The sequence below is a fragment of the Colius striatus genome, chromosome 22 (assembly GCF_028858725.1).
Source record: "Colius striatus isolate bColStr4 chromosome 22, bColStr4.1.hap1, whole genome shotgun sequence".
In the NCBI taxonomy this organism is placed as follows: domain Eukaryota; kingdom Metazoa; phylum Chordata; class Aves; order Coliiformes; family Coliidae; genus Colius; species Colius striatus.
Genome location: NC_084780.1, coordinates 4,250,060 through 4,263,166, shown reverse-complemented (window position 1 = coordinate 4,263,166; position 13,107 = coordinate 4,250,060). Strand labels below are relative to the sequence as shown.

The following is a 13,107-nucleotide window of genomic DNA, read 5'->3' as shown; positions in this document are numbered from 1 at the left end:
TGATTTCTAACACTGCAGACAAAATTAGGTCCTCCTGAGATGAAGAGTGGCAGGACAACAATGGGAGATCCTCACTTTCACCCTTCCCTCCTTCTCAGTAACATTTATAGAGCAGAAGGGGTAAAACCATATTTGCAGAGTGGTTAAGACATGGTAACACCCTCTTTGATGCCTCATGGCTTGCTTTATGCTGGAGCCATTACCTCTCTTGCCAGATTGGCAAGCAGTCTGTTCCCTCAATTTATACCTGGTGTTTCTCAAACATAATCAGAGTGCAGAGAAGCTCCAAGTTCTCAATGATGCAGTGACCCCAGCCACAGGCAGCCTAGGCACAAAAACCAGCCATGCAGAGCTCCAGATGCCTCCAAGTGAATAAACTCTCTAGTTTGGGGCACAACACATGTGAACTTGGCTTCAGCAAAGGAGGAACAGCACAGCAAGTCTCAATTCCAAGTGCCAGAGTGTGCTGTATACAGTGAACACCTGGCAAAGACAACTCACAGGCTGCTTTCACCCTCCTACTAGTCCTCTGATTCATTACCTGAAGAGCTTGCTTACAAGTATCAGTTTTGTAGTCACCAAACACAGCTTGGGTCATCAGGACAGTGCTTTTATTTTATCCCCAGGGTGAGGTTTCTGAGCAGACCATTTGTTTTAGCCTTCAGGAACTCCACACATGAAGATCACATACACAAAGATGACCAATACCATGATCCTCACAGGTGTGGGTATCAAACTTTGAGTGGTCTCTTCCTGTGCCATTTCTGCTCCTTCCTTCCCTTTTCCTTCCCTTTCTTTCCCATTTTCCAGCATCAATATCTCTTTTTCCTCTTCAACTGCCTCCATACTCTTCTGAGCTGCTAACTGCCTCCTCTTCTTTGGCTTTTTCCTGTTGGATCTATGAGGGTAAAAGTTGTTTCAGGGAACATGAGTTCTCATTGCCACCCTTACAGAGCCAACATCTGCTACCTTTTAGACCTAGAAACCTGCCATTGAGAATGGAATGCTGCAGTTAGGACAGGATACCAAAAAGCAACAGAAGAAAAAACACAAACCAGAGAGCAAAGCTTGTGCAACTGGCACAGAGGGATGACCCAGGGCTGCTCAGATCTCATACTGGACACAGTTCTCTAGGGAAAGGTGTCTGGGACACAGCATGTAAAGAATTAGCAAGAATGGCATTCTGGAACATGCCTGTTATTTGCTGCTGTAGAACTGATGGCAAAGTAACACTCAAAGCACACTTTTAGCCTCTAGCTGAAGCAAGATCTACAGGTCAGGACCCCTTTTGATTCATGTATTCCTAGGCAAGAAAAAAACCCCCACTTTGATGATTTTCTACCAGCAGCAGGAGACAATCTTCTCAGGGTTCTCTCTTCTTTCCATACAAAACTCTGAAGAATGGGAGTGTGCTTTTCACAAAGCTGTAGAAAGGAGCTCAAACCTGAAAGAGACTCCAAGGAGTCTGCAGAGACTACTATGCTTCCAGGATTTAAGCAGTAAACTCTTCAAAAGGCCACTCACATTTATAACTTACCTGAAGTTCAACCATTAAGTGAAGTTTGTCTCTCCTCCCCACCTCCCCAGTTGTTAATATCTCACTGTAATGCACTCTTGAAACGGGTTTATTGAAACACTGTCCTGTCAGCCAGACAATGCCTTTGTAGGAAAGCAGGTTTTCTGAGCATCAAAGAGCTCTTACAGCTGCACACAACTGCACAAGCATTGCTTCTGCTGAGATGCAGAGAAGGGCAGAAGGTGCTGACTGTCCTGGCAGAGTCAGTAGTGCAGTGTAGCTTCTCTGGTGTTATAATCCCATGGCAGTGGGCTCACAGGAATCCCAGGTGAAACTCTAATGTTGCACTTAAGGCTCTCTGCAGCTTCAGAAAGTCTTATTTAGTTCCAAATACTTGTCTACTGAAGCTTTCTTTTCTAAGCAAGAATCTCCACAAACTCTGTGCTTGCAAAGGTGTTAAACTGCAGACAACCATGAGGGAACTCCTCCGAAAATGGGGAAAGGAGCCAAAGGAAAGGTGGCTGATGACAAGAGGAAAAGACAAGTTAAATGCACAGTACCTGATTCTTCCAGGAGGCAAGGAATCTGAAAGGCATGTTTCACTTTGGTCATCTTCATCAGTTCCATTGCTAGATGTTCTACTCATCTGATGAAGAAAGAAAACGTGGAGAGATTCAATAAGCTTAACACATAAGCTCTTCATTTCTAGCAAGCAAAGCTACCAAAGAAGCTGCATCCTACACCAGCAAGGCCACCTTAATTTCAAGGGGAAGGATGCTTCATCCTTTGAGGTCCTGGTGTTATCAGAACAAGATTAATGAGAAATAGTAAGTGCTTGTCAAGGATTACAGGAATCCAATAGGGATGGTGCCCAGAGGTAAGAAACATCATGTTACTCCTTGATAAGTTATTCAAGTGAATGGAAGCTGCCTTGAAATAATCTCATTTAAAGTGGATTGTTCTTTCTGCAGATAGCAAAACAAACCCAAAACAACCTTTGGGAAGTACTTAAAAAATCACCAAGACATCAGGTTAAAACAAAGTCTGGTCATCTGCAGTCTGGCATGGATGGCTCTGCACCAGGGCACTGCTGCCCACCATTTCCTCACCCTGATGGAAGAGAAACACTGCTTTAACCTGATTTATTATACAAGTCAGTGATTAATGCACAACAAACAGTATTTTGCCTCTGGACACATCATCTGATCACAGCAGCTCAAACTCATTTGCATGGGAGGAAAACAGTGCTATGATCAACAGCCTTGTTACATCAAATGCTCCAAGGCCTCACTCAGGACCATTGTGCTGAGTGTCATCAAGAGATGGAACCTAGTGCCAAAGAGACTGATAGTTGTGATGCCTTGTAAAGATTTAGCCAGTATCATGCAATAGGGTTCATTTCTAGGGCCAAAGCCTAAATCTTGTACTTTTCACCAGTTTACTTACATTTAACATTGGTTAAAAGAGTGGAATCCCCTGTTTGAAGATGATCCCCAGCTGAATTTGAAGTGCTGAGTGGAATTTATCCTGCAACTACATCAAAAAAGCTCTCCTAAATATCCTCTTCAAAAGGGAGCCCCATCTTTAAGATAACCATCTTCCTGGTTGCAGCTATGCTGAGAAGGAAGCAGAATGCCTGCAGGGGGACATCTGGCCACCCTGCCAGAATTCCTCTGGTATGAGCAAGTTCCTTTGCAGGCTCCTTACACTGTGAAGTGCATCTCAGATAAGATAAAAGATTTCTAAGCTTAAGACTAAGAGACCAAGGAATGCACTTAGGTCCTGCTGCATTAGTCAGTGGAATGAGATTCCTTGACTCATCACATCATTTGGATGGGGCACTAGTCTGAGGGTTCTATCTTGGAAGTGTTTTGTTCCCAGAGGAAGTGCAGAGGTGACTGTTGTAATTTAACAGTGCTGTAATGCCTGCAAACAGCCCTGAGACTGCCCTGGGCACTGCTGCCAGCTGATCTCTCTCTGCTCCCTAAGTGTGGGCTATTGGCAATTCATCCTCCAGCCATAGTTATTTGACCTTCTCTGGAGACATTCCAAACACAGCTGGATGAGTCCCTGTGTGCCCTGCTCTAGGTGCTGCTGCTCTGGCAGGGGGGTTGCACTGGATGAGCTTTGCAGGTCCCTTCCAGCCCTTCAGATTCTGTGATTCATTAATACAGGCTGTGGGCACATCACTAAAGCCTCACATCATGAGGTACCACCAATTCCTGAATGCCATACAACACAGACCAGGTTCTTCTTATTCTTGTTTCCACCTGTGACAAGCCTACACATACATAACAATGCAAAGCTGATTTAAACATAAGAAACTAAGAGCCTGCAACAACTGACATTCCATGAGGAGTCAAGCAACCCTCACTAGTCATCTGAGGTGTGCTCTAGTCTTCATTAGCATTCCTTCACCCAATTATTGCATATGTAAAAACTAACATGCAAGAGGAATGGCCCAGCATAAAGTGGCACCAATTTCCATTTCTGTTAGCCACTGGTTTCACAATTATTCTTCTGAACACATGTAGTAACACACCAAAAGCTACCAGATCATCCAACCAGAGGGACTACAAGTAAGTAGTTCAATGTTCTGTCTCCACAAATTAACCTGGCTTCAACCAGGCTTAACCAGTTGAAGTGCAGCCCTTGCTAGAAAGCCAGAAGTAGGAGGCAGCAAACAGATGGAAGTTCACTTCAAGATTTAGGGATTGCTAAGTGCAGAGAGATAACAAAATTAATGTGTAACAAGCACAGATATTTCCCTCTGCAATTATCTCAGCAAGGATGCAATCTGTATCAGCAAACAGGAGCTTCACACAACACTCAGGCATTTCCAGGTGTGAGGGCTGACAAGAGAAAGCAGCAAAGTGGCCTGAGGAAACATCAATGACTTTCACCATAGTATTAAAGGTCAATATCTTTTCCAAGGGCACCATAAGAAAGTACTTCAGTGAAGCAGCTACAGAAGAACTGAGAGTTTAACAAACACTCACTCCTCTTACAAAAGCAAGCTCAGGAAAGTGGAAGGCAGGCCATAGCAGGATGCTTTAATTACCTGATTGGAGGTAATTGCTGCATTTGTCATGAGCTAATACAAAGCACATCAGTTGCTATCAACTTGCAATTTCCTTCATTTAGCTGTAGATACATAAAATATTCATGTAGTAGAAGATTACTTACTTCAACATAGCCAGAGGCACAGGCTGCTGTCACTTTGAAGTCTTCTGTTTCAAAGGTTACCCTGGTACTTCCTGAAGGAGGAGAAAGGTAGGGGGGAACCACCTTAAAATACAAGTGAATTAGCCTGAAATATCTATAACCAGGTTGCATAACTTGGTACTTTAAAAAAGCTACAGTTCAGGCCATCTTTACAAACCACATGGCTTAATTATCCTCTTGGGCATCCACTGGAGCACACTTTGATTACAGATGTGGTTTGTGTGCGTGCTGAGATGGTTTCCCATCAACCAGGCAGCATCCAGGCAGGCACCTACATAACAGAGCTCCAGAAACAGAGGGACTGCAAGCAAAGCCAGCAGCAAGCTGCAGAGAGAGATGGGTATCCAAACATATTTAAGCCTCTAAGCTAAAGAAATGGCTAAGAGCCCATTCATCTGTTGGGGATCACATACCAAACCCAAGTGACCAGTCACTTCTCCAGCCCCACAGCTCAACACAGGGGAACCAGTAAATAATCTTTTCCTTGAAATCACTTTCAATCACTACACAAAGAAGCTGTGTTTGAAGCAGCTCTGCTTTTGTTATGACAGCTGCTACACTGTCAGATTAGGCCAATGCACAGCTGTTGGCTTGGTGGGGTTTTTTTTCCCCCCCAAACATGTCCAAACTGCTCAGGATTTTGGAACTTCTTGGTTTTTTTTTTAAGCAGCAACAGAAATCACCTCACCAAGCTAATTGCTTCAACAAAGCTGCAGATTCTTTACAGTCTGTAGAATAAAGGGGAAGTCTGGCTTCATCTTTGAAGAGAACTTCAAAGGACATTACAATAAAGAAAAGGTGGGGGGCAAACCAGCTTTCAGTACTAAGGAACTCCCCAAAAGGCTTTTTAAGACTGAAACACAGAATCTTCTACTTGAGTACAAAGACTAAAAACCCCTTTCAGTTCACAGGCCCCAGAGTATTGTAAGACCTCTGAAACGGTCCCTCAGCTTCATTCTCTGTACTCTGTATGTGTTCATCCAGAGTGCTTCTGCAGCAGGATTTGGTTTTTCTTCCATCCAACTCCCTTCCTTTAGTTTATGCTTCCAGTGCTGAAGGCATTGCACTCACATCAGTCTAAAAGAAGCAAATACACACAGATTAAGTACAGTCAAGGGAATGGCACTGAACTGAAAGGTACATCTCCTACATTTCACACCTCAAAACAAAGGGAAAAAAGGCACATGAACTCCACAAAGCCAAGCCCAGCTTTGTTGGGGCTGTATGAATACAAGAGGTTATTTCCAGCAATGCTCCTGCAGCACATTTCCATGTATATCACACAGACCAGATCAATCATTTCTAGCACACGGATCTTGGGCAGGATTGCATGCAACAGCTGCTCCTGCACACATCGGTCTCTGGTGACCTGATTTTGATTATAACATTTGCCATTTGGATTGGAGGGAAGAGGGAGGGGGGAGGAAATAAACTCCAGAGATCAGAGACGTTTTTGTTGTAAGGAGCAAACTTGCCCAAAGGCACACACCTCATTTGCTTCCCCTTAAAAGGGGAGAAGCTTCAGATCTGCTCTTTAGTGCCTTTTCTAGGTTGTTTTGTGGAACAGTAATGTTTTCTCACTCTAGTAAGTCAAGCAATTGGGATGAGAGAAAATGAAAGAGCCTCAGTAACATTCACAGTGTCTTTGTTTCTGTTTCTTTGTGGCTACTGAGTGACAGATCAGCACCTTTAGTCCTAAGGCACTAAATCCAGTCCTAGGGATAGGCAAACATCACCAGCAAATACTCAGATGAAAGGTGGCTTAGAAAGATGATGTTTTATATAAACAGAGCCCCTTCAGCATCAGCACCCTCTTCATCAGAGCCTCACCAAATATTGCCATCTTTCCCATTTCATTTCTTAACTAAGGAAAACCAGAAGGAAGGCTGAGGAGCAGCCCCAGCAGTGAGGCCACATCACAGCACCAAAGCTGATCCCCCACCCACACCCAGCACCAGTTCAGGGGCTTCTACTTATAACAAAATAGGGGAGGAAAGAAGAAAGATGGGCACTGCCCCCCACAGAGCACGATGGGGACAGACCACAGCAGTTTCAGGAGATGATGTCACTGCCCATATTTACCTTCACATTTAATTTCTCTGGTGAGACTAAAGATAGATTAAAATCACATCACACAGTACATTTGACTTGCACCAGTTCTGCCCCACTGGTGTTATTCTTTCACAAACTATTGAGGCCTTATCAGCCTTCATCACATCATCAACCTCTAGAAAATCCACTTCAGCTCCATTGAGTCTGCCCTGACTAGTGGGGACAAGTCCATCCCCACCACTGCAGCTCCACTTCAACAGCCCACAGACCTCAGCTGTGCCCATATCAGGGGACTTTTATCCAAAAGCAAAGGTTCCAGTACTTCAGAGGAAACCATCTACCTCCTATCATCAGCTGGAGCTCTAATTGCTACTTAAAGCAGGGAGAAAGGGTGTCCTTTCTCTTCCCCCACTCTTTGGTGTTAACAACTACTGGGTGATGTCACAGCTTCCCAGAGCAACTGGTAGGAAAAGTCAATCAGAAAGCAATTCCACTTAAGTGGAGAAAATCCCAGAAGAGCATTGGCTGGAAGTGTCATCAGCATCACAGGAGCTTAAACAGGAAAGTTACATCTCACAGTGCAAAGCTTGTCTGAGAAAAAGCTAACCCTTATCCTGTAGGGGAACTGAACTGGAAAGAGACAGCCAGAACTTCAGGGATAAACTAAAGATGTATCAATAGGCACAAGCAACAGAAACACTATTTTTTTTCTTGCTGTTTGGGAGGTTTTTTGAGTGGTACAAAGAGATACCAGACTGCAGATGAGGGGAGGTAAGCCTCTATGGCAGCACAAGGAATCTGGACCCTCTGCCTTTCTGGGCTGCAGCAGGGACATGGGGAAACACAGGAGAGCATCAAAAATAAAGAAACTAGCAGGATTCATTAAGGTGGCAACATAAAGGGAGGTGAGAATAGACAGTAGGAACAAGATGACTGTAAACACATTCTTTCAGACTGATTACAGGATAAAGAGGAAGAGACCCTGTGTTTGAAACCTTCAAGGGATAAGAGTGATTCCTGAAGATCACAAGAGAGGGAAGACATGCACCATCATCCTCTCAGACACTGTTAGAAATCACAGCAATGCTGTCTACCTGCTCAATTTCAAACAAGACAGGAAACAGAGCATGGAAAGCTCTGCTATTCCCCCAGCTGTGGAGTGCCCAGGCTCACTGGAGCCAGCTCATGTCAGAGCAGGTTTAATTGAGGAAATCCTTGGAGGAGGTACTTTCTGCAGGATTTATTACAGGCCCTATTACCCTGAAACAGACAGATGGAATTTCCAAACAGGAAGAAAGAAACACATTTACCCAGCACCTGGCCTTAGAAAGTACATTCACAGAGCAACCTTTTCATTGCACTCTCACTTTTAGCTATTGAGTAGACACTCAACTTGCATTTCCCATTGTATTAAGTCATCCCATTCAGTCAGCACTGAGTGCTTCAGTGGAGATCTCAGCCAAAGGCACAGCAGCTCCAGAACCTTCCTTGTTTCACAAACATGAGGCAGGCATTTCAGCATCACATTTGGTATTTAGATCAAGCCAGATGTTAATCATGAAGCCACCAAGGAGCCCTTCCTCAGGAAACTCAATAGACAATTGTCTTCCTCTGAAAAAAGCACTTGTTCCAAGTTAAAACCCCACATCTTACAGCAACCTGCAGAGGTTTTTAGCAACAAACAAAAGGCTTAACTAGTAAATAGTGTAACAGAACACTGAGGAGCAAGGAAGACAAACACTCAAGTTCCACCAGTTATCCTTTTAATGGGTTCCAGTCACTTGCTTTAAGCCCATCCATCCCTTCCCGCAGCACAGTTACAACCCCAAACCAATTACACAGGTTTTAATTAGTAGCCAAGGAGCAAACACATGCAGTCTATTTACTCAAGCTTCCAGAGTGAGGTTTTAAACACACCCTGCCATCACCTCATGACAGGCTTTGGCATTGCATGTTTCAGGGAGCACATCATTGTGGATATATACTTGCAGGCAGGAGGTTACTTTTGTTGCCTAACCACTTTTCCTTAATTAAAATTGTATCAGTGAAGGCAATAAATATTCAATTCCTCTTTCTTTTACAGTCTGGAGCTATTTTTCAGCATCAAGGTAATCTTTGTGGCAACTGAAGCTCAAAGGATCACTCCTATGTGCTATTATAAAGCAATGAAGTTCAAAAGAAAAGCTAGTCAAGACAAAAGCCTTGTAATGGAAAGAGCTCCAGGAACTGAGGTGTACACAGCCCATCATCTGCTGAATAAGTTAAAGCACTTAATGATCACTTAGAAGCTTTATCCATCCTGCAGATTTAGTCTTTGCCTTTATTGTTCCTTCCACATGTAAAATAGTTTCAAATAACCAAGCACATGCCTGAGTCAAAGATGGAGCTAGTTCTAGTGCTGCAAAGGCAGGGAAGAACTTATGTACAGGGCACTGTGTGTTCTGCTTCCTTCTAATTCAGCTGCTGCTAGGGTTTCTTAGCAAAAAGAAAGGCACCACTTACTTCACATAGCATCACAGGAGCCAGGCATCATCATCCAGGCTCTGCTCCAGTTCCTGGTGGTTCAGTTTTGCTTATTCTCCCAAAGCCTGCTGCCAAAGTTCCTATTGAGCCTGTACAACCCAAGGGCCTGAAGACAAAAACATTCCTAAACCATTACTGACATCTGTGAGAGGATCCCAGCTGATGCCATCTCTCCAGATCACTGCTCACCCACACACACAGCACTCCAGCATCCCCAGCACCAAACACCACTCACATCCCCCAAGGACTTTGGGGTCACATCTGTGTGTGATCAGAAGAAAAGATTGGGTGTGCTCCAAAGGCAGCAAAGCAGTTGAATTCTATCAGCTCTGGAAAATGATGGCATCTCAAATTGTTCTCCTGCCCTGTCCTTGAGTGGTGCCTGTGGGTCATCACGCTCAAACACTTCTGTCATCCAGGGCTTCTTATGCCCCACATAGCTGCACTTGGGTCCTTTTACTGCTTCCCCCAGTCACCAGAGCTGTTTTACATTGCTGAACTCTTGGCTGTGTTCTGTGAAGAGCTCAAGCTTCTAACATCACCCAAAGCAGGCACAGGGCTGGGACTCTGCCTCAATGCCACCAGATTTGACCTCTCAGTGACACTGTCCTGCAGCTCAGGCTGGGGATGGAAGGATCCCACCACCACAGTGGCTCAGGACCTTCCAGAGGCTGCTCTGCCAGCACTCTGATCCTCTCCCAGCCAGCTGGAGCATCCACTTGGTGTAAGCATTTGGTTGTTTCTGGGTGAGGACCTGCCAGCTCCCTCCACTGGAACCCTTGAGGGGTTCAAAGACTCTGGGGCACCTCACAACCACTCAGAGCAAGAATTGAGCCCTGAGGGGTCACGGGCTCTGTGCAGCCCACAGCCACCTGGAGCAAAAAGAGCCCAGAGCACAACTCAGAGCTGAAAACGAGCAGCTGGGGCTCTGCTCTAACCCCCCACCGGCTCCCTTCGCCCCAACCCTGTGGCTCCAGCACCCCACATCCCCTCATCCCGGCGCCCCCCGAGGAGAACCCCACAAAAGTGAACCCCGAAGGGACCCGTGACCCCGACGTGATTCGAACACGCAGCCTTCTGATCTGGAGTCAGACGCGCTACCGTTGCGCCACGAGGTCTCTGTGCGAGCGGCTCCGGGCTGCCTGCAAGAGCCTGCGCACCGCTACGCGCATGCGCGCCCGGCCGGGCCCGCTCCGCGGACACTCCGCTGGGCCGGGGCTCTGCGCGGACCCCCGAGGGGGGTCACGGTCACGGCCGCCGCCACCGCGGCCTCGCCGCCGCGCTCTCCCCGTCCCGGCGCCGGCGCGGCCGCAGCCCCTCAGCCCGCGCCGCCTCACGGCCTTCAAACGGCCCGCGTCCGCCGGCCACGCCCCCCGCGGGCCGTACCACCGCCTGGGGAGGGGACGCCGCCGCGCCGCCTGGCAGGGCGCACCTGTGCAATCCCGTGTGGGGGGGACACCCCACCCCCCTACCCAGTACAGCTATGGTCTGTCCCACCGGCCGCACCTCCGCATTTAAAGAGCCCAGCCCCGTTACATGCGCTGAGTTGTGCCGGGGGCCGTTCTCAGCTGCAGCGCAGCCCGGGGCCGGCAGCGCTGAGGCGGTGGCTGTGGTGCAATAGGCTTTTGCCACCTGTCTCAGTGTGCATCTGGTGCCGTTTGCACGGTTTTGGCTGCCCTGATGAGTGTCATCATTTGTTTACATCCGTGGCCAGCTCAGGACTCAGGGGCTGATCCCAACAGCTGCTTTAGTCGGAGTTACTCGACCTGCCACTGCTGGGTTTTACTGCAGCTTCTGCTTTGTGTCTGCTCTGTGTGCCTGTAAGTGGGAAGTGTGTCTGGTGGGTGGAGCCAGGCTGTGCTCAGGGATGGCCAGTGACAGGACAAGGGGCAACGGGCACAAGCTGCAACAGAAGAGGTTCCAGAGACACACCAGGAGGAATTTGTTCCCTGCTGAGGTGAGGGAGCACTGGCAGGGGCTGCCCAGAGGGGCTGTGGAGGCTCCTTCTCTGGAGACATCCCAACCCCAGCTGGATGAGTCCCTGTGTGCCCTGCTCTGGGTGGTGCTGCCCTGACAGGGGGGTTGCACTGGATGAGCTTTGAAGGTCCCTTCCAATCCTTAAGATCCTGTGATCTGCCCCAGTTTCCCACCACAGCCCCACCAAACACACCTCCCCTTCAGCTCCCACCCCAACAGCACACCCCAAATCACACCCATCTCTCAGAGGGCTTATTGTAAAGCCAGTTTATTACCAGTAGCTCTGTAGCTGCTTCCCTACATTGCTCATACAGTCAGGCCAGGAAAGTGCTTGTTCCAAGTGCAGACAGAGACATACAAATGACCCATGACAGCTCACTGCTTCCCAGAGCAGGGCAGTGACAGTCCCCAATAGTAACCAGCAGGAGACAGATCAATAGGTGAGTCTCTCAGTGCAAACCACAGTCATGATATGCATCTATAATTTACAGTACAATCTTGTAAACTAGATAGGTTACAGCAGAAGCCATCAGGCTTCATGTATTTACAGCTCCAGGATATCTGGCAAGCATTAAAAGGAAACAGTCTCCATCATCTCCACTCAGCAGTGCTTTGCTGCTCCCTTCCCACGGTGCTCCTGAGGCCATGGTGCTGGCTGGGATGCTCCTGTGCTCCCAGGAGTAGCCCTGAGGAGGGTAAGGAGCAGCTGGGGAAATGCCCCCGTGGGCCAGATGCTGCTGCAGGGCTTCCAGAGAGGGAAACATCCCAGGAGATGATGGATGTTTTAAGAAAACCTTCCAGGACAAGGATACTTTGCCCCAGCTCCCTTCCCTCCTGCTGAATTACCCAGCCAGTGTTGCTGATAATTCCTCACACAAATGTGGGGTTTTTCCATCCTACTTCAAAAGCCTTTGGCTCTGAGTCTTACTGATGTCCCAGGAATGAAAGGCATTGTGCTAGGGCTGATTTATCCTTTAAGTATCACCAGGCTCTCACCCTCACCTGCTCACATTTCCAAACACTGGTCATTTGTAGTAGGATTTCTTTTCAAGAACCAGCTCAGGAAAGGAGAAAAGCTTGTCCTAGCCCAAACCCTGCCCCCCCTGATCTCCAAACAGCTATAAAATCCATACTCTAAAAATTAATATAAATGGGTTTTTTTCATAGGAAATCCACAGGAAGGGCTCTGCTCTGGTTGTAGGGACATGCTCTTATTTACAAATGCCACATCTCTGTTCCAAAGCTTACAGTACTGTATAGGAGAGGGTGTCTGCCTTGCTGGAGATGCTCATTTACCATCCACCAGCACACAAGGCTGACCTGCTCTGCTGTCTCTCCAAAGTAGAGGGAAAAGTCATTTACTGGCATCATGAAAACAGCCTAAAAATAGCTGGTTTCTATGGCTACTGGGGCTGGGAGACTCCTGAGGAACATGTCTGGGTAGGTCCCTTCGTGATGAAATCCAGACAGTGGGATAAAAGAAGAGGACAATAAAAAGAGGGTTTAATGCTTTGATCCTCCTTGTTCAACGGGAGGGAGAGAGGCTGCAAGGACAGCTCTGTGCTGCTCCCTCTGCTTGGTCAATGCATTCTTCTGCAGGGATCAATACAGGTTTATTAGGCAAATTGATTGGATCAAGCAAAATCCCAAAGCAAACAGTCAGATTTAAGCAGGGCTTTGTCAAGTCAGGGCTTCCTCAGCTTGTGCCTGCTGTAAGCCTGTCTTTGCCTGCTTGTGCTTGTTGTTGACTTGCTTTTGCATAGGCATAGGGGTTGAGACACATTTAGGGGAAATCTGAGAGCTGGCCTCCAGTC

General features: G+C 47.2%; 1 non-coding gene across 1 annotated transcript; it reads right to left on the bottom strand.

The window, feature by feature from the left end:
* Positions 1 to 10,362: 10,362 nt before the first annotated feature.
* Positions 10,363 to 10,434, bottom strand: TRNAW-CCA (transfer RNA tryptophan (anticodon CCA)). Its single transcript has one exon. It is a non-coding gene; the product is annotated as a tRNA-Trp (tRNA).
* Between the last annotated feature and the right edge of the window lie 2,673 nt (positions 10,435 to 13,107).